Consider the following 23,366-nt stretch of genomic DNA (forward strand, 5'->3'; position numbering starts at 1 on the left):
TGCCTGGGTGGCTCAGTCGGTTAAGCGTCTGACTTTGGCTCAGGTCATGACGTCCCAGTTCGTGGGTTCGAGCCCAACGTCAGGCTCTGTGCTGACAGCTCAGAGCCTTGAACCTGCTTCAGATTCTGTGACCACATCCTTCTCTCTGCCCCTCCCCAGCTCACACTCTGTCTCTGTCTCTCAAAAAAAAAAAAAAAAGTTAAAGAAATAAATAAATACAGTTATTTTATGAGTCCCAACAAAGAGAGCAAATAGAACGCAACTTTCCAAATCACAGTTTTGATATATACAGTCAGGAATACAGATACACATACATACATATGTGTGTGTGTTTAATACATACACATATTAGGATAATTTTTCTACTGATATAGCCACTCCTCTATTTTGTGAACAGTAATATATATCAGAGCTAATATTCATCAACTCAATTTAATCAATAATCATCACTTAATAAATGGTGTCTGTATTCCCCTGCCTATCATGTGAATGACTCCAGTCCTCATTGGTGGCTAGGGGCATCAAGAGAGCCTAGAAAAATCATGAATTGTATTTGGCTGTGTTCCACTTTGGAAGATTTATTATTGAGTTCATTAGTGTTTAAGAATAAAATGCCTCTTGGGGGCGTCTGGGTGGCTCAGTTGGTTAAGCATCCGACTTCACGGTTTGTGGATTCGAGCCCCGCAACGGGCTCTGTGCCGACAGCTAAGAGCCTGGAGCCTGCTTCAGAATCTGTGTCTCCCTCTATCTCTGCCCCTCCCCTGTTCATGCTCTGTCTCTCAAAAACAAACGTTAAAAAAAATTTTTTTTAATTTACCAAAAAAAAAAAAAAAGAATAAAAAGCCTCTTGGGGTGCCTGGGTGGCTCAGTGGGTTATGTGTCTGACTCTTGATTTCGGCTCAGGTCATGATCTCTTAGTCTTTGGGTTTGAGCCCCACATCCCACTCTGCCCTGACAGCAGAGAGCCTCCTTGGGATTCTCTCTCTCCCCCTCTCTCTTCTGTCTCTCCCCCACTTATACTCTCTCTCTCTCTCTCAAAGACAAATAAACTTAAAATGTTTTTAAAAAGAATATAAAGCCTCTTTAGACAACTAAATACAAACAGACTTGCTTAGTCTGATAAATATCAGACATGACCAATCAATATTGTATTCAAACAGAGAGCATCATATGGCATACCTGTTAATAGGAGAAAAAAAAAAAGTTTATTTCTACTCCCTGATTAAATAGAAAACCAACTGTCAAGAAGATAAAACTCGCTGAGGACAAAAATGTACCAAGTTTTTATTTCACTAAATAGTTAGAGTTTGCCCCCAATGAATGACTTCAAAGCTGGATTTATACCACTAACAAATTCAAACAAGTAAGAAAGCAATTAGGAGTAAACAGGGGAAGTAGGTCATTTTTAGCAATTGTGTAGTCATTTTTAGCAAGTCATTTTTAGCAAGTGTGTAGTAGGTCTACATACTTCAAGCCCACAGTATTCTTTCCAAAAAGGAATCGCCTAGCTTATATACTTCATGAAGTGGGTCTTCAACAAACAACCATCAGTTCTAATGATGCGGCTGAAGATAAATGAAGGAGCTAATAATCCTCACCATCATACATCCTTATACATTACATCACGCCATGGTTAGATGTGGAAACCTCAGGAACCATCTACTAATCACACCAGCTTCTAAGGGGCTGGTGAAGGGGGGGGGGATGCCTTTAGTTGTTCTTCCACACCAGTCTCTTCCAAATTAAAGAGAGAACACAAAGGAACTGATTTCTTTTGGAGGACTGTGGCCAAGGAAGGCTAGAGAACAAAGGAAGACAGAAAATCGTGATGTGACCACCTCTGATAAGTGCTACTGGACAGAAGCATATGAAGGTTTGTTCAATTCTCTCATTAGTTTGATATATTTAGAATAAAAACAGTGGAGAGATCTACGCACAGCTGAGTCCCCCCATGCTGCAATCTCACAGAAAAGGCAATGTCAGCCTTAGAGTGCAAAGTTCCCTTAAAGGCCCTTCAAATCCCAAGGTTCTATGATTCTATTTATATACTCTGTGCTCTACTCGTTAAAAGCAACTACTGTCCCCTTTTTCCTTGAAAGAGTCCATAGAAATGCCATGGTCATCTTCTATTTTTTCACAAATCTAGTGGTAAAAGCACTGAATTCTAATTTAGGTTCCATCCACAATAACCAGTGAGCATGTCTCTAAAATTCATGTGCCTTGGGGCACCGGGGTGGCTCAGTCTGGTTAAGCATCCGACTATTGATTTACGCTGAGGTCATGATCTCATGGTTTGGGAGATCGAGCCCCGCATGGGGCTCTGCACTGACAGTGCAGAGCCTGCTTGGGATTCTCTCTCTCCCTCTCTCTCTGCCCCTTCCCCTGCTTGCACTCTCTGAAAATAAATAAATGAACTTTAAAAATAAAATAAAATTCATGTGCCTGAACTTCTATATCTGTAAAATGGATATACAGTAACTGCCTTTTAAAACGGATGTAAGATAAGGATAAAATACAAAAAAAAAAAAAAACCCACAGGAAATCACTAACACCATATAGTTCTATGAGCATTGCTGTTTGTATCCTTGTGTTTCTTCCCATCCTACCGTCTTTTCTATTAAGTGGCCCAATTGAACAAGATGTGATGAAAAACAAAACACAAGCAGGACTACGTGTCTATCTTTAATATATTTCATTTTCAAAAACAAGACAAGAAACACTCCTCATTTAAGTCTGCCCGTCAACAACCTCAAAAAAGGCTGCACACTAGACCAGCCTCCCCAGGAAGCCCACTGCCACAGGGCATGCGACCCCCCCCCCCATCATTATTAAACACAGACCCAGGTAAAGCACTCTGGCTTCTATCAAAGGGCACATCAAAGAGCAAATATGTACCCTCACATGTTTAGAATTGCTATAAAACGTGAAAATGCAAGATCAATGCAACAGACCACAGGGACCCATAAAGCCCAAAGGAAACCAGGGAGGGCAGGGGTCTACCCAGTTAATGTTATCCTGAGAAGGTGAGTTCTCTGGGTGCACAGCTGGACCCCATTAGAGCCTCTCCAGCTGCTCTCAAGATCACCTAGCAGCCTCAGCCCCCAAAAGCTGCAAGTCTGAGCTGGCAATTCATGAGAAAGTATCTTCAAAGATAAGTTCCTAGACCTTCTCCAACCCTTACTGACTTTTTCACAAGGAAAAACATTAAACAAAAATGTAACTATGAATCTCCAGGTAACGGTGCCTAAAGCCCCTTCCAACACACAAGAATAGTGCAAGCATAATTTTTTAAATGGTAGACGTTAATAAATTCCTTCAGTACTGAAACTTTTCTGTTATCTCAAATGAGTGCCAAACTACTCTCCACCACCGTATTTCTGTCTTCTTTCTCAGAGACACTCCACTTCTCAATGCCTCATTTCTCCTTCTTCATTCCTTTGTTCTTTCTTTTAACAAAATATTTGCTGGGCACTGAGGACACCAGACTGGGCCCCCGTGGCACTTACATGGTGGGGGTAGAAGGGAGAGAGGAACAGAGACACACAGTAAAAGAATGCATAAACAGGTCAGGTAGTTAAGTGCCATGAAGAAAAATGCAGCCTGTGGGAAGGGATGGAAGAATTGAGAAGTCTCTCCACTTCCTGGTCAGCTGCTCCCCACTCTCCTCCTCCCTTATGGGAAGGGAAAGCTTAGGCTTCTGATCACTAGAATGTCCACCCAGACTTCCCCACTGTTCGCACAGCGAGACAGTAGAGCAGGAGTTGGGACTCAAAAGTCAGTAGCTGACTTACTTCCTCCCCACAGCCCCACTGCTCCCAAAGCAAGCAAATTAGGACTCTTCTCAAATTAAATTTAAATTTCAGTCTAAAAAGCCTGTTTGCAAGACTGTGAAATCTATCATATCTATAGCTTTTGGAATATCATGATGTGAACCTTCAATGCATATTACTAAGTGAAAGAAGCCAATATGAAAAGGCTACATACTGTACGATTCCAACTACATGACATTCTGGAAAAGGCAAAACTATGGAGACAATAAAAAGATCAGTGATTGCTGGCAGGAAAGTGGAGAGGGGCATGCAGAGCACAGAGGATTTTTAGAGCTCTGAAAACATTCTGTATATTATAATGATGGATAGATGTCATTACACATTTGTCCAATTCCTTCGAATGTACAACCCCAAGAATCAACCCAAAATGAATCACGGACTTTGGAGGATTATGCTGCATCAGTGTGGGCTCTTCTTTGGTCACAAATATACCACCATGGTGAGTGATATTGATAGTGGAGGAAGCTTGCATGTGGGGGGCAGGGTCATACGGATGATCTCTGTATCTTCCTCTCACTTTTGCTGTGAACCTAAAACTGCTATAAAAAATTTAAACCTTAAAAAAACAAAAAAAAACAAGGCACTTGAGTGGCTCAGTGGGTTAAGTGTCTAAGTGTCTGACTCTTGGTTTCGGCTCAGCTCATGATCTCATGGTTCATGAGATCGAGCCCCATGTATAGTTCTGTGCTGACAGCACAGAGTCTGCTTGGGATTCTCTCTCTCTCCCTCCCTCCCCTCCCTCTCTCTCTGCCCCTCTCCCACTCACTTGCGTGCACACTCTCTCCCTCAAAATAAAGAAAGAAAAATTAAAAAAAAAAAACAACCATGATGTTACTTCATACCCCACCACGTTCCTGTGAGCACACGAACATAAGGACACCCAGGTGAATGGGTGAAAAGGCTAAGAGTGGGCACCGACGGTATGCTAGGTCTAGGGCATGTCACTCGTTCTCAGGACAAAGGACTGCAAGCAATTCTTACCCTCACCACTCAGTCAAGAAAACAGAGCTTCTGGCTCCTGTCCTCATGCTCTGTGGCACTCTCCATGAAGAACCTTCACCACAGCTAACCCCTTCTGGCTAATGGCGGGCTTACAATGCGCACCGAGGCTGCCCAAGACACCACACTTTGTGGGAAACTGCGTTCCTGGTATTCCCCTGGGAATAGTCTCGACGAACAGCATTTCGGGACAGGCGCTGCCGAGTCTTCCACTTCGGTGTGATCTCCACTGGCATCGTTTAAGGCATGATTAGCAAACTCCTACGGCGCATGAAGATGTAAGGTTCTGCCATGAATTGTCAAGGTGACGCAACCTTGGCAGTCTGCAATGAATCCAAATTTCTACACTAAAGTGGGAAAATGTGAAGCATAGAGGCCATTCTTCATTTAGTTAAGGCACAAGCAACAGAAAAAGGAAGGAAAAGAGGTAAGCATAAATTTTCAAAACTGCCCTATTAGAAATAAAAGTAGTACACTTTTTTTCTGGTTAGTAGCAGGAAAGAAGAAAATTATAATACTACCAAACTTTAAAAATCCGTTTTTTTTAATTCTTTTTGTTGTCTGTGAACCTTACTAGATGAGAACAGCGGCAACAGAGTATATATTTTCTTGGGGGCAAATCCTAAAAATGAGAGCAAAATCATCTCCTTTTTTGCTAGACACAAACTGACTGAAGCGGAAATAAATGTGGCATAGAAAAATGATAAAGACACAAAGTTTGTGCCTTGGTCCCATTAATAGGCAGAGAGTTAAACAAATTATCAGTTGAAGGCATTCTGAGTTTCAGCATTAAAAACCAGAAGGAAAATGGCTGGAAAACAACATGCACCTGGTCTTTATAGTAAAATCCATAGCAATTTCAAGAAAGTAATACATCTGGAAACGGTCCAATGACAAATGAGAACAAACCAGTAAATCCCTAAAAAGGATCTTAGTGAAGCTTTTATTAAAAAAAAAATGTGTTTCTACTTTCTAGATCTAAGATTTAAGATACATTCTCCATAAATCTATACTTCATACTTTTTAGCAGACTGGCTAAATCTGGCCTCAATGTAAAACATTAAAGTCACTATTTTTTCTTATTTTTTTTTAATGTTTCAAGTACTCCCTAGACTTAAAAATTATGAAGCCTTCATTAGCAAACACACAGCAAATATCAAGAGTAATATTTTGTTGTATTTCTCATATCATGATCTTCAAGGACTTCAGAACATTTAAACTTGTCAATAAGGGCATTTTTTTTCCTACTGTGAAATACAGAAAAAATATTATTCTTGAAGGTTCTGAAAGTTTAATTCCTCCAATAGTCAAACATTTGTTCATATATAACAACAGAAGGAGTGTCGGGTGGGGGGAACGGCAGGGAAAACAATAAGTTCTGAAAACCTCTTTTTAGCTTCAGTCCGTGAAACCGTAGCTCTAAAGGAACAAATTTACAAAGAACAGAATTATCATGAGTATATTTACAGTAACCCAGTGTCGCCCTAGACATAGAAAGACTTTCAAAAACTAGTGACTTCGCAAAAGAACTGTAGTCAACACAATTATTCAGAAATAAGTATCAGAAAATATAAAATTTATACTTATGAGAATGCTGGCCCACCATGGATAGTACTATTCCATAGTACATGTCTGTACCATGACAGAATGCTATATTCAAGCCATATTACTGGAACGACCAAGAGACAGATTTCCAAAGACCGAGGATATAAACAAGAAATAAATATTTTTAAATTTCTGGGGAGTCTATATGTTGAGATTCATTGCTGGTACAATTGCTAAAATGTGGACTAAGAGCATTCTTTCTTTGTGTCTTCCATCATACTTCTTAAAAGTTACTTCCAGTTTTGCGACTTGAAAGCCTTTCAGAAAAACCAAAGTATTATGGTATCCATTTTTGCAAAAACTGAAAACAAGTGTTCTAGCGTTCTGGCCACACTACCTTCCTTTCTCAACTGTTTCCTTCCCCTTTTGCCTAGTATTTTGAATTATGTGCTGTTAAGAATAGGAGATTCTCATTCCCATGAAATAGGAAGACGTGTGTGTGCATGTATGTGTGTATGTGTGTGCTGAGGAATGGGTCTTTTATGTTAGTTGCAGTGGCCAAGGATCTTAAGAATTTTTAAGTTTTCACAATTTAGAAGCTGTTTTGGGAGAGGTGGCTGGGCATTCTGTGTGTCACTTTCAGGACAGGTTGCTGAGGTCTAGACCACTCTTATATGAGAAACTCCACTTGGCCTCCCATGCTACTTTGGGACTTCTGCAGTCAAGAGTGATGAACAGATTTTAATTCAAGAGAATTCACTGATCCGATAGTACATGGAAAGTTACCCAGGTAATGGTTAACCCGATGGTGGGCCCTCATTTGCTTGTCTGGATTTAGAGGGCAGACATACATGTTTAGTTCAAATCAAGAGAAAAAGGGCAAAGGTGTTGGGAGTGTTTGTGTTACCACTCGCTCCTTTGATTTGCATTACTGGTAAATGAGTACGCTATCATTTGCCTCTGCTTTGCTTCACAGATGTCCACAGTAAAATCAATGTCAAATGCACTCCTGCAGGCTTTTCAGCTGAGCCACAATATTGAACGTAGCTCTAAAAGTATAACCCACCAGCGCCCCTCCCCACCGAAAGGCAACCTAAATAAAATCAATCTTGATAATGCTTCTAGACCCTCTCACTGGTTGGGAATATCTGTCCTATCTAATAGGACCAGCATCTTTTCAGGGCCCTCTTTTTAAAGAGGTTGATGTTTATCTTACTGTTTGGGTATATTAAAACATGGCCTAACAAAGAAGTCTGAATATAGCACCAACTATGGTGGTGGGCCTGGGCCAGGAGGCTACACAGTAGGAAAGTCTCGAAAGGATTTCTTTGGTCTCTGAAAGGGATCCCAGATTAGGGTGACAGACTGTCTAGGTTCACCCAGGACTTTTAAGGTGGGCATTACACCGATATGCCAGTACCTTCCCTAAACAGTAAAGTCAAATGAAGCAACAGAACAATTATGACAATGTTAGGCATATCTTATGCAGTGATCCTTTAGCAAACAACAAATACAAAAATGGACAACAAATTCATTTTCTGTATCTTCTTGAGATGACTATATCTCTACCTAAGAAGATTATAGAAAGACTTCATAGATCAGAATGAAAGAAGGCAGGCTGAAAATTTCTGCCAGAAACCCTCCAGATTCAGAAGCCATTTCATACTACATTCAGAAGAAAGCAAATATCCACATAATAATTCAGCTTCTAAATGAAAGGGGACTTCTAATTTCAGCAACATGGTGGTTAGAGGTTATGCACTCTTGCTTAAACATACACACACACACACATGCACATGTACACAAACACACACACACACACACACACACACACACACACACACACACACACTCACACTCCTGGATAAAATATAATAGTGGGAAAAAAAGTTAAGTACATACCCATACTCAAAAAGAAATGAGAGTCGCAGAGGTCATTCACAGCCAGAATGAAAAACACTTAACTGGCAACTACAGCAGATCTATGGGCTCTAAGGGATAGGGGCTAGATTTTTAATGCCCACAGAGAAACAGGTCCTACAGTCCAGTCACAAAACCAAAGATTTGGAAAGGCTACTGACTCCAAGTCATTGATTCAGGGAAGTGGCAAGGAAACATGGTTTTGGCAAGGGTTCTGGTGGGCAAAAAGAGAGTTGCCTATGAGTAATCAAACCCCTAAACATTTTCCATATGTAGTTGCAGAATCTAAATTTATACTATTTGCATAGTCTGGGAACCGCAAGCCATAAAATTAATGTAAAAACTGATTCCAGACCAGTGGAACTCCTGGGAAACTGGCAGAAACTAACATAAAACCACTTTGTAAGATCTCTCCCATAACCTAGAGCACATGGAACTTCCAAAGAAAACGAACGCCCCAGATGAAGATGAGCTCACAATCAAAAATCAGAAACACATGCAAAGCAATCCACTGTGGAAGAGCCAGCAGACATACGACAGAAGATTAGCACCCCGAAATCTTGACAAATACAGTAATTTGAAAGAGACTACAGAGACAAATGTTTTTAAAATGTTAGTAGAAAAAATAAATAAAAATAAATAAATAAATAAAATAAAATAAAATGTTAGTAGAGACAAAAGAAGGAAAAGAAATCACGATAAAAGGACAAGTTTGAAGTGGAACCAAATAGTACACTGACAAATTAAAAATATAGCTACTGAAATTAGGAAAACAGAACTTGGGTTAAACAGCAGATTAGATTCAATGAAAGCTGATTTAACTAAAAGACGGAAGAAATTATGCCGAAATCATTTATTCATTCAACAAATACTTCGACTGTACATTATGCACCCATTCTGAGTGAGACAGTCTTATAAAAACTCGGTTTGTATTACTGAACAAAACAAAAACTTTGATCCTAATACAGCTTGTATTTTAGTGAATGAAATTAGAGATAAAAATGAGAGCAAATATAAGAGAGATATCAAGGGACATAGGACAGAATGAAAAGTTCCAAAAACCAGAGTTCCATTAAGGAAACAGAATGAGGAAAGGTGATATACAAATTATCAGCTGAGAAGTTTTCAGAATTTTTGTAAGATGACAAAATCAGCACATTCAAGAAGCAGAATAAGTAAATTTAAAAATAGATATGGACATATCAAAGGAAATCTGTAGACCCACAAAACAGAGAACAAGAGAACACCTCACAAAGAGAATAAAAAAATTTTTTTACTAAATAATTATGGTATTTTGTTTAAGGGAAAATGGATGTTCAATGTCTACCCCATGCAGTTAAGTTTAACTCATGAACTTAATGACATCTCTTCTGACTAGTTACAAAGATCTTTACTTATTTGCAGGTTATTACTGAGAAATGTAACTGATTTTTTTCCTTTGGTATTTTATTGTACTTTTGTGTACTTTTTCTACCATTCCCCTAGTTTGCCTAATCAAGAGTTTGACTCTATTTTCTGAGAAATTGTAAAAGCCTTTGTTACTAAATTTTCACAAGTTACAGAAATTCCTTACATATGAATTTACTATTCTTCATACAGGCAGGTAGCTATATAAATAAGTCAGCAAATGTGTCCCTGTTCCACAAGCATTTAGACTGAGACTTATAAAAACTTCACAATTAAAAAAGCAAAGGAAAGGATACAACTTCTCTTTCACAAACATCATTTTATCAATAACCCACTGTTATTGGTCTACCAAGACTTCTTCTATACCCACAGAACTTCATTCATTTTTTCCACTTTAAAAATTCAATCACTGCTATTTCTTTGAAAGACTTTATCCCATATTCATTTTGTCCAAATTATTTCATTTAACAGGAAAATATAATACAGCAAAACAGAGAATATATTTTGATAGTAAGAGCTCCACCATCGCTAAGGTCATTGGGTATGTGTGCCCGTGTATCTAAGAAATGTAGCTATCTCTTTCACATAGTTAACTCCATGATATGCTATTTGAAGACCACTGAATTCGAAAATGCTACCATGTATGTAATAATGGCAATGCAAAGATCCTCCATTGCCTTCCACAATCATAAAGGAAGAAATAAATTCCTGTTAAATGCTCTTTTCTCAATTTCATTATACACATATTATCTCTAACATCATTTAACCTTTACATGGCATTTTATGTTGCAAATTACTTTTTTAATGTAGTATTCACAATTTTAGAACTAGTCCTTTTTATGCTACTCAAATATTATCCTAATTCAGCTCATTTGATCAAAATCACTATAAATTAGGAAAGCATGATCATTTTGATATACTAGCCACAAAATATTTAAAAACGCAGGTACCTATAAGCATATTTTAAAGGATTAGAATTTCTGAATCTGTATCTGAACCCAAAATTCTCAACATTAAATTCTCTTTTCTTAATAAAAATGATTTTAATGCTACCACATTAGATTCTGGCTCATTATTAAATCTGTCCTTTAAATGCTTATACATACATATTCTAAGCAAACTTCTCAGAAACAAATCAGCTATAAATTTTTCAAAATAACTAGTTACGTAACTTATAACAAAAATTTTATTATAAGAGATCAAGAATGATGAGTTTATCTACCAGCACCTCTGCTACAAAATTAATAGAATTCTCACTTACTACATAACGCAATTGTGAAATAATTCACCTGCTTATTGGATCAAGATGGACGGTAACATGTTCATCCCTGATTACAGGCACTCATCCCTTCTGTACTTATTTATCTCTTCAGCTGATACAACTTATCAAAGGAAAAGAAAATAAGACATTATTTAGCCTAGTTAGAAAAACCATTAGGAAATGATGCTCATTCACTCTTCCACCTATGCTTGACTAAGAAAGACTAAGACCAACACTAATCCAGATTTATATTTACTACCACAGCACTACCACCGCCAACAAAAAATGTATTAAAAGTTGGTTTAAAAATATGAACCTAGGAATATATGACTTCATATTATTCTTCAGTTCGAAAGATCCTTAAAATATTAAAGTATTAAAAGTCTGTGAAAATGGTAGCCAAGAAGAATTCGTTTCTATGAGTTTCCATGAGGATAGTCTCCGCAAATGCCATCAATGGAAGGCTGAACATAGAGTGAAATATCCACATGGAATCTGAAAAATTAATTTGCTTGACTCTTATTTAAAACATAGAGTGGCAGGCAGCTGCTCTAATAGAATCTCTGTATTTTATGTTTTTGGAATTACTCGCACTTTGCAAACTTAATTTTTAAAAAAATCTGTGATCTAGCACCCAAAATGTAGTGTAAAGGAGATACAAATAAGTGCGACAGCAGCCACCACACAAGATATGTTTCATATTTACTGTACAGATAAAAAATGTTTGTGAAATTTTTTACCAGTAATATTCTTTTACAGAGACAACATAACATGAAAATAAAAGAATATTTGCCTCTGATTTAATTTTCCCATCATTTACGTTTTTACCCTGCTACAGACATAGCAATGACCAACACACAGACATATATATGCAAACACATGCCCAAGCAATTTAAATAAATTATACATTTATGAAGGCAAGTCCAATGGAAAATTCATGATACTTTTATCAACTCCATCATCATTTTAGTCTGTAAAATATGTTTAGAGAAACTCAGTAGATGTAATTTTGAATTTACAGACACAATTGAAGACTTAATAAATTAAATATAACCTGAAACTCAAGTTATGGTCAGCTGGGAACACACCATTTGTCAGTCAGTGGCACTTAAAATCTCCCAGGCACTCTCCATTTGTTGGGTGCTGCTCACTGAGTGGAGGCTCACACATTATCTTGCCTACAATGACCTGACTGTTCCCATTTTAGAGTCTCAAAGAAATTAAACTCTTTTGGACACACCTATTCTATAGGAAAGGGGATGTAATGAGTACCTCGGTGACAATGGAGACAATGGGCAAAAGGCATGGGTTCTGATGCCAGATCCTATCCGTCTGCACACTAAATCTTAACTTAGCAGCTGGGTACCCTGAGGTAAGTTACTTAAATTTTCTGAGCCTCATTTGTCTCAGACGTAAAATGGGAATAATGGTATCTTCAAGGTTGAGAGGATTATGTGAGATTAAATGAGATACTGGACCGCCTTGGCTAATAGCTAGTACATGACAAGTGCTCAACAAAGATAAGGCTCCCTCTGATCTCCAACAAAAATTATCTTTGACAATATACCATAAAGGCAAAATGCTCTCCTTTTCCATTAGAAGAGCAGCAGAAATCAGCCATAGTCTGAATTCATCAAACTTGTCAAGCTGTTCAACGTCCATTATTCTTTTTTATTATATTTAAGGCACTTAAAATAATCTCCCAGTGATTTATTCTCCTTTTAACTAGATGCAGTAATTAGAATATCTTTTATGATACAGCGGAGTTTTCATTTCAGTCAAGGTGTGACTGTTTTAGAAAGCCACCGTTCACTGAAGAATATTACAACCCAGAAACTGCTTTTATTCTCATTTTGAATAGAAGCACAAACACAAAATGACGAGGATACATACTGTATTTCTATAGCTGAAAGATGAAAACGCTCAAGCATGCAGGAGCCAATAATTCCCAAAATACCTTTCATGAACTGAAAAACAGATATGTACGTTGCCATGGCATTCGGCAAAATTAATACATTTGAAATTTGGATTATGTATGAAAAAAAGTATGGTAAAGTTTTTCTCCCCCTTCCCATAATGCTGGCATATAACCTTTAAAAAAAAAATCAGCCCAATATCTATTTCCCAGAAGAAAAAATAAAGAACAGCAAAAAGTTCAGCACAGATTCAGGATCCAAAGTAAACATGGAAATTATGTATTATTACTTGTCAAGTGGAGGCTTACTTCACAACAAACAGTTCTATTCAATATGCTAAGACCACACAACACATGTGTCAGGATTCCATCCCGGCTCTGTCATTAGCTCCTGGGTTAACCTTGAGTAAATAATTTAATTTGGGGTTCAGTTTCCTCAACTGTAAATGATAACTTCAACAATAATGTTTATTAAGCACTTCCTGTGTGCAAGAACTGTTTTAAGAACTCCGTGTATGTTTATTCCCTCTTTTAATCCTCACAATGTACAAGGGAGCTCAGTATTACTATTATCATCCCATTTTCGAGGAAACGAAAATGAGTCACAGAGGTTAAATTACTCATTCTAGAGCTGGATGTCCCTGATCCAAAGGATTTCGCCTACCTGCCTCACCAATGAGAAGCTTAAATCATTTCCAACATTCCTCGGAATAAAATTCCGAGATCCCATTCTTTCTCTTTTGGGGGCTTTTTTTCATTCTTACTTCTATAAATTATCTGCTTATCTCCCTGACCTCACTATACGCTTCTTAGGGTCAGCTCCTAATTATACATTTTTATGCACACCTACCACAAACGAGAACTGAATTCTGTATGTTATGAGCATACTCAATGCTTTGTACGTAAATTCCTGAAGGCAGTAGCTGAATCTTTACGTGGCAGAAATTAATCACCTGTTGCCCTGGGGTCCATCATCCAATACTTTAGAGAAACAAATACATATACCTATTAGTCAACTCAAAAGACTGGAATAAGCAAGTGAAAAATGACAAGATCAGTGCTCGCAGAGCTGATACAAGAGCTTCTGGATAACATTTAAACATAGCTGTGTTTCTAGACAACTTCCACAGTAGGTAAGATAAATCATGCACAGGCACGTGATATATAGAAGTGTGCATGTGATATACCGTCAGAGGTAAAGAGAGTCGTGACTACAAGCCATGACTCTTGGGCCAAACTGTTCACATACAAATCTGGCTCAGCCAATTAAAAAGCCCAGGACCCTCAGAAAAGCGTCTTAGCCTATGATGAGCCCCAGTCTTCTCCTCTGCAAAACAGGGATAGTAATAGCTGCTACCTCACAAAACAGTCTTGAAGAGCTCCTGAATTTCTAAATGGAACGAGCTTGGCACATAGTTAAGTACCACCTGACTATGAACTAGTATTAATACAGAGCACGGGCACATATATCTACAATTCTCCTCCACATCAGTACGTGTATATACTTTTTTTCATCATTTATGACCAAACAGTTTTGTCTTCCAGTCAAGGAAATGAACCTCTGCTCTTAAATTCAGCGGTGTTGTCCCACTCGCTGAATAATAATTAAATAACTTCTCTGGGGGAAGGAATATACCAGGAACAAGAGACACAGCAATGATCAAGGGAGACACAGACCCTGCCCCTAAGGAAGCTGTGCTACAGACAGACTTTAAAAACAATTTGACTCACAGCTCATTTTTTTTTTTTTCATAACTTAGGAGTCCTATTGAGAACTGCAAACTTGCCTGCTTTCAATTTCTGTTGACTTTTTAAATCCAACATGACCTCCCATATAAAAAACACATTGAACATTTTAAAATGCAGATGTCTAAATAAAAAGAGATATGAATTATATGTTTAAAAGTGGGGAAAAAAGTCACGATGAGCAGTTTCAACAGACAATGGTATTTTGTACTACATCTGCAAAGTCAATGATAAATCAGTATTTTATAATATCTTCATTGTAAGCATTAGTAATAACAATGAGGGCGATCAGGAAACAAGAGGAGGCCAAGTAAGTCTATAGCAGATTACATTTCTACTTGGTTTTCAATAATAGGAGGGGGCCTGGAGAAGGTAAAAAAAAGGACCAAACCGTAAGTTTTGAAAATCTACAAATAAGTCCCCCCAAATTAACCAGATGCACAGCATGATCAAGTATCAGCAACCAAAGTAGGTGAGAAAAATAATAAATTTTCAGCTTTGAAGGCTGTAATAATATCACCATTATAATTCATCCCGATATATCAACACAGGCTTTACATTAACAGCCTTACGTTCAAAAATAGACATAGCACCACCCTAACATTTCATACTTTCAGTGTTTGGAAAGAACGTCAGGGAAAGCTCCCAGCACGTGTTTCCATCAATCAGAGTAAGTGAAGGGGGGTGGGAGGGATGGAGAAAAAGAAAGAATCAGGCGAAAGGAAAGCATAGATTCTGCACTGCGTGGGCCGAGGGAGGATCGTGTTCCAGCACCCGGGGAGAAATATTCTCCCCAGTTCCGTGCCCGTTCCAGACGGATTCCCAACAGCTGTTGAGCCACCAGTACTTTGCAACAGACAGAGCTTTACTACAAATCCACTTTTGCAGTGTTTGAACTTCAAACACCTTCTTTGCTGAAGCAAGCCTGCCATCGAAAAACACGCTTCCATTTAATTGCACTTTTCCTATTCACTGGAATCAGTGTTGTCTTTTTAAAATACGACGGTGTAAAATACTATTCTGGTGACAGGATTCCCTAAAAGGCTATGGCCGGGTGCATTTCGAAGTCGTATTATGAATTATTCTATGCATACGATTTCTGTCAAACCGACATCCGTGCTTGTGTTTACAATAAAACATTCTGATGGGGGAGACTGAACTGGTCACTTGTTTGGCAGAATTTATTAGAATTTTTAGTTTGGACATCCTATTATCTAGTCAATATAGAGCTATAGACCTAGCCATCTACAACTACCACTGGTATCTATTTATACCCATCGTGTGAGGAATTTAAGGATTAAAAGGCCTCTTAAGAAGGGAATTAAAAAAAAAAAAAAGCAGGTCCAAACTTCCTTAACAAAGACTTGTAGACATCTAAAGTTCCTAAGACACTGAACATTTCCTAGGCCATCTTTTTGATGCACTCCTTGAGAGAGTTGTGAGAAAACTTTTGCCCAGGGAAATTCAACTCGGCCAAAAGAGGCTGGAAAACAATGCTATAAAACCCTTGCTTTGTGACCTGCGGCTCTGGTCCCAGACCTCTTTGGAAAACAAACTGCCACTTGTGCAGCAATTTGGTGATGTACAAAAACAAGGATGAGGACATAAAATAACAACTCTGTTTTATCAATTTAGACCAGAATTTAAACTCCCATCAAATGCCTGAGTGCTCATCTTCTTTGCCATGGAACCAGGGGGCTGAGCAAGGTTTCCTGACCCCGCCAACCCGGCCCTCCCCATTTCAAGACCCCAGTGATCTTCCGGGTATTCAGATGAACCTCTTATTCTGCTCAGTAATTTGAGCAAGTCTGAGTAATGCTTAAAAATGTGAATATGTAAAATTTAGGATAAGATTTGAATCCCAATTTCTTGACATAGCAAATCGGTGAAGTGATTCGCTGGGCATACTGCACTTAGCTTATTTTTAATGATTCACATGTGGATTCACTGCTTTGTTTTCTGACAATTCTGAAAAGGAGTCCCAGCAGGGCACCTGGGTGGCTCAGTCAATTAATCGTCCCTCTCTTGATTTCAGCTCAGGTCATGATTTCACCGTTCATGAGTTCAAGCCCCACATGGGCTCTGCACTGACAGCACGGAGCCTACTTGGGATTCTCTCTCTCTGCCCCTCCCCTGCTCACACACACGTTCCCTAAATAAATAAAAAATAAATAAGCTTTTAAAAAAAATAAAAAGAAAGTGAGTCCCAGGGAGGAAGACACTCCATCGAGGTGGTAATCTTCATTTGAGTGGTAATCTCCAAACAGTGGTCAGCAACTTAAATGATTTGTAAAATAATTAGATTCTGTAGCAGCACCGGGATTTTGCCCAGGAATGGATTCAGAATAATTTATCCTTTCTGATTCCTGGTGGGATGCTAGCATACGCTGAATAAATTTTGACCCTGGATGTTTACACTGTCCTCAATTCTGATTCCTCTTGCTAATCTCAAGAATATCTTTTTCCTCAGTCTAAAACTACTAACCCAATTGTGAAACTACCTCCTGCACCTTGCAATCAATTATTAGCATACTCCTGGCCCAGATGACTCTTACAAACACCAAAACTATAATCAGGGAATAGTCAAGCCCAATAAATACAGACTTTGCTCACATGGCCCATGCCATAACTATGGAGACAACTCCTGGCTTCTAGAAATAAATACCATTCATTCGCAGGCCACTGATGTTGGAACTCTTAACTTAAAGCACTGGCTGGGATCTACAGATTCTCCAAATTAGACGTCTAGAGTTTTCTTGAAATCTTCCTCTCTCTGCTCTTGGACACACATCAGAAGAATCATTTCCTAATTTGTATTTATAAAAGTGTGTCAAATGAAATAAGTTAAATGCTGCGAGAGGAAAACTACTTTAATCATTATTTTAATAGTTTGCTCTTACATAATAACACCCCACTTGGTTGTTATTTTCTCTAATATCTTTACTCGAAAAATTGTTTTTGGGGACTCCTCAAAAACTCTGATTTTATATGTAGTCTAAAACATGGGCCCCTTTACCATCGTAGCACTACTGACTGCACGTTCTGACCCTTGATCTCACCTTCAACAGTATGCTCCCCCTTGCTGCTCAGGACCGTGTGACCCCGAGGTGGAGCGTCACGTCAGGAGGTACAAATATCTCGGTTACAGCATCTTCTCTGGTGAAATTACACAGGCCAGAGATTTGGTCTTGTGTGTGTGCACGTAGTAAAGTGCCACTACACTGACTGTGTTATATAAATAATGAAAATTAAATTACAGGATTTTAGGGACACATTCCAAACAATCCACTTTACTGCCAACTACACTGGGCTCATGACCAGCTGTGGAGAAAAGAATGTCCCCCTCCCCTTAGATCTTTATGTATCCATTTTCATCAATTCCCATAAACATGGATTGAATCGGGTATCCATCATGCCCAACTTTCTAAACTATCAGAATCAAAATCATTACGCTTATCCCAAAAAACCCTTTTTGTTTACTGTTTAGTGATGCACGGTTTTGAATGAAATGTCCGTTCTCGCCTCGCTTTCCATGTGACCAAAACGCCAATACCAAAAGCCTCCTCTTCACATGTTACTCTTTCAAACACCTTGAAAATCATTCTCCCTCGCCGTGACGTGACACGTATAATCAATCACAGCTAACACTGTTAGTGTTGTTTTTTAATGGGTTACACTGTGGTTGGTGCTTTACGGGGATTAGTCCATTTGCTCCTCACAAATCCATAAATCAGATACTTTTACTCTTGCCATTTTACAGATAAGCAAGTTGAAACTCAGAGAGGCAGATTAACTTCTCTAAGGTCACAGAGCTGCTGAATGACAGAGCCAGGCTTCAAACTTCACAGCGTAACTGTGGAACGTGGCCTCCGAACCACGACTGTGTCTCTTCCAACCTGTATTAAGTACGGTCACGGCTCTGTTTCCCATCTCCCCGAGAGTTGACTCTCCATTGCTCTTTACTGTTACCCCCGCACACGGATTAACCTTGCACTTCACACTTGCCAAGTTACTTTACTCAACTTATTTAAAGGATACTTGAGAAAAATATATCATCCTCCACCAAAGCCTGGGGGAAATAAGATGAGGGAAATGAGACTTCTTTTCAAAAAAGCACAAAGAGAAAAAAAAAAAAACAAAAGCTTCCGGCTTCTACTTCTTTCTGGCAAAACAGGAAAAACTGTGTATTTTCTATGCTGAATTAAGTCCTAGAGTGTTAGACTAAACAACATCAAACGGCAATCGCCATTTTCAGTCAGCTCTCAGGAAGTTCACGGTGACATACAAATAACTGAAATTCAAAGGTAATTCGTGCACACACTTTACTTCAACAATCATTTACTCAGGGCTGGGTACGTGAAAAGCCACCTCTACTTAGCTCTTTCAAATGCCTTTTCTCCTTCGGCCTAATATCCCTATATTAGTTCACACCTATGTCTCCAACCATGCTGTACAAAAAAAAAGCTTTGTGACATCAGGAAGTATTTTGTGCTCATCTCTGCATTGCTTACAGAAACTGGCAGCGTGCTGTTCACTAGTCTGCACTCAGAAATGATGGTGAAAATTCAACTGGACTGAATTTCTGTTACACCGAACGTAGCTTATGGATAAAATTAAGGTCACTAATGTAAATAACTTGGGTTCAATCCTGACATTCATGATGTGGGGAAGACTTTACACCTATCTTAGAAAATCAGTTACTACACTTCTTTGTCAGCCCCAAGATGAATTTACTTTAAAATAAATTGATTACTGGCTTGTGACCAATTTTTCAAATGCTAAAGAGGCATTTCTTGAGTAATTTCATTCATGCTACTAACACCACCTTAAAGTATCGTGGTTGGGTTTTTTTTTTTCGTTGTTTGTTTTTTGGTTTTTTTTTTTTTTTTTTTTATCACCAAGAAGAGTAAAGTGCAGGCTTCCGACAACATGCCAGTGCTGACCTGGAAAGTGATGCAGAAATGAAACGTACTGCACCAGTAACACGGTTTTGATACATCGCTTAATGGGCAAAATGCCACTAACTGGCGGGCGGCGTGCGGGTGACGGGCTCTCCTGCTGTCTCAGACAGCTGCGGGACCCGGGACTCAACGACAGCCTCACCACTGAAGCTCATTTCATCCATTGTTACTCATAATATGATCTAGAGGAACACTTACGGGATCTCATAGAAAGTTTAAATGTTGTTTGATGAGAGTCATTAGATATTTAAATCAGAAGCGAATGGAGCGGCAAGAGAAGCAATCATAGTACACATAAAGTACAGCACAAAACTTCCAGACCATTCTCTCCACATCGCTGCTCGAATTTGTACTTATAATATGTGCTATAGAAAAATACGAACCACAGAGGAGGGGGGAAAAAAAACACATAGGTGTCAAATCCTGCCTCAGGTGTGTGTATATAAACATACGGTCCTCCCAAAGAATTTCCACTACTTGGTAAGTCCACAGAAGCTTTTCATGTGAAAAGGCATGGCTCATTTTTACAAGAATAACTCAGAGACATCACTGAAATTCCAAAGTTGCCATCCACCAAAGTATTTGAATAATTCTGAAGAAAATGTCACATATGGCTGTCACTTAATGTCCTCTTTCAGTGGTTTTATTGCCTGGACTTCATTCAGGTAACAATGTTTGCTTCCAATAAACCCTCAAGATTAAGACTCTCATGGTATTTAACAGGAGAGAGAGCACAGCACCCTGAAATAAATGATGATGGGGACTTCTGCAAATACAGCCTTCGGTACCCAAGAGCATTGTTTTAAACTGCACTTTCCACCTGGGTCTATGGAAGGGTACCCTGAATACACAATGACACAGGATAAACATCCAACATCAGATGTCTTCCTAAGCTTCAACTTCATGGATATTTTTTGTACCAGATGCAAATAAATTTCAAGCTGCGGGTGGCAACTTTCAGCCAAGTCCCCAAGCCCCCTGTGTTTATGTATTTACTTTCTGTCTTCAGTTTGGGTGGAAAAGTTTATGAAGCTCTACAGTCTACTGTGTACACAGTGAATCAGTAAATATCAAGAATGAGTAGTATGGTATATCACAATATTCAGGGCTTTCGGTGTGGTGAGGCCAGTGGCTGCTCTCAGCACACACAGATGATGGAAAAGATTTAAAAGCTGTATTAAACACGCAAATCATGAACTAAGCCTCACAGAACCCTAGGATATTATGTTAGACCATATCAAGCCCAATTCAATGGAATACAACTTTTCCATGTAACTTTAAGAGAAAGAAAAAAGAGAGATGATATTCTGAAGGAAGGAAGGGAAGGAGGAAGGGACAGGGGGAGGGAAGGAAAGAAGGAAAGAAGGTAGGCATGTTTGATCCCAAAGTATAAAATCATATTATGGAACAAATTTTTGAAAATACATATTTAGGGGCGCCTGGGTGGTGCAGTCGGTTAAGCGTCCGACTTCAGCCAGGTCACGATCTCGCGGTCCGTGAGTTCGAGCCCCGTGTCGGGCTCTGGGCTGATGGCTCGGAGCCTGGAGCCTGTTTCCGATTCTGTGTCTCCCTCTCTCTCTCTGCCCCTCCCCCGTTCATGCTCTGTCTCTCTCTGTCCCCAAAATAAATAAAAAACGTTGAAAAAAAATTTTTTTTAAATAAAAAAAAGAAAATACATATTTAAAGAAACATTTGTAAATAGTTACAAAATTGTCTAAATTCAAAAGAAAAATATAAAGTGGCTCAGAATTTTTAAAAAGAATTATAGAACAGCTTTAAGGAGTGAGACCTAAAGCCAGCATAGTGTACTGAGAAGCTAGAACCCTAAATCCACTTTAAAGAATTATTGTTATACATTAGACTCTTGTCACGCAATTATATTCGGTACTTAGCTATCCCAGTAAAAATTTCAAATGTAATTTCCTATTCTTTTGATTTTAAGTATGGAATAAGGTTGAGGAGAGAGAGTAGAGCATCTATTTGGGGGAGCAGAAAAAATTGTAAGGCTTATATCACCAGTGTTATTAATAAGGAGCACACGTGGAATTCAAACTGCCCATAAATTCTTCCCTGGTTACGGCCAATGAAAGTAGTCCTGTCTCCCTCTGTAATCCTATTGCATTTGCGAAATTCTTCTTATGTGTTTATATCCTGCCTTCCATGACATCAATGTGTACTTCACTTCAATTAGGCAAGTCATTTATAAAACTTCGGGAACAGGATTTCTTGTTTGTGAAGCTGCAAAAATCAAGCTGTTTCTGAGGATCTAAAAGGACTAAAGATGTATTTGTGAAGTATCCTGCAAGTTCAATGTAGGCACGGTTATCATCACATTCTTCCTGAAGACCCCAACCAGGAAGGCCACGCGCAGTGCTGCCCACATACCTCCAGTGAGCGCCATGCAGTGGCCCTGGCCCCACCTAGAATCCTTCCCAGGACCCAGAATAGATCTTCACACACATCTATTCTTCATAATGGTGTGTAAAACCAAAGTGAATTCTGAGGTGCCTGGGTGGCTCAGGTCATGATCCCAGGGACACGGGATCGAGCCCCATGTCGGGCTCAGTGCTGAGCTTGGAGCCTGCTTGAGATTCTCTCTCTGTCTCTCTGCCTCTCTCCTTCCCTGTCTCTCACTCTCTCTCTCTCCATCTGCCCCCCTCCCCTGCTCACTCATTCACTCACATTTTTTTCTAAAAAAAAAAAAAAGTCAAAGTGAATTCCACATTAAAGGGAAGCTAAACCGAAATGCTAACATAAAACCATTTAGCCAACAAATAGCAGAGGCTGCAAAACAACAAAAATCTCATGAGAGACAGGGATCCATAGCAGGGATCAAAAGGTGTTTCCCTCCTTTTCTTTATTCAACTCAAAACTACTTTGGCTCGATAGTACAACTCAACTGCAGGTCATTTTTTCCTAACGCGTACCGCGTAGTCATACATTGATGTTTAAGTAATTCACAAGGAAAAAGATGCTCTGAGGAGTGAGCATTCCTTTTTATTTCATTTCCAACAAAATTTGTGTCCTTGCACTGAACTTTGGAAGCAAAGGACGGACTAAATCAATCAGCATGTGTTCCTGGGTTAACAATAATTTGTTAAACCTGAAACTCAACTCACAACACACAACCCGTAAAAACAGGAAAATATCATCCTGCAAGTTCAAACAATGTGAACGCCAAAGAGAAAGCTGCCCATCCAGCCAGGGAAAGCCATCAGTTTGACTCCCTGAGCTAGATGCAACTCTCCAGCAGACTGAGAAATTTTCAAATTAATTTGGTCACGAGTGTATCCAGGGTACAAAACACAGTAATTCAACTTAGATGGGGAGAAATCATCAACTGGTAACATTTTCAGAAACTTAGGACTGTTATCTAATAGAAAAATATTTGGGATGGAGTGTTGCTTTGAGAGTATGGATGTTTTAGGTTTGCAAAAAAGTAGGGATATTAAGTACACTGAACAAAATATAGTCCCCCAACAACCTAACCTGTTCACTGAATGTTTTACGTACATTGGATGGGTTCGCATGAAAATTGTTGTTATCCCCATCCTGCAACTGCCAGAGTTAAAGCCATAAAACTCTCGGCTAAAACTGAGGTAGAGCAAAGTCCCTAATTCTTCTTTCTCAATATGTTATATCAAATGTCTCTTAGTAACTGCATTAGAAAGCAATTACAGCCTAATAGCTGTCTAAATCCATTATCAGTGCACATTTAACCTTTCAATATTTAAAGATAATATTTAATTTGAGCAAATTAATGGACTGCCTGTAAGACCAAA

The 23,366-nt window shown here is 38.9% G+C and overlaps 1 protein-coding gene across 37 annotated transcripts in view; it reads right to left on the reverse strand.

Moving 5' to 3' along the window:
* TCF4 (transcription factor 4) overlaps positions 1-23,366 on the reverse strand; it is a 350,526-nt gene that overhangs the window by 293,818 nt on the left and 33,342 nt on the right. The window lies entirely within an intron of this gene.

The sequence above is a fragment of the Prionailurus bengalensis genome, chromosome D3 (genome assembly GCF_016509475.1).
Source record: "Prionailurus bengalensis isolate Pbe53 chromosome D3, Fcat_Pben_1.1_paternal_pri, whole genome shotgun sequence".
NCBI classification, from domain to species: Eukaryota; Metazoa; Chordata; class Mammalia; order Carnivora; family Felidae; genus Prionailurus; species Prionailurus bengalensis.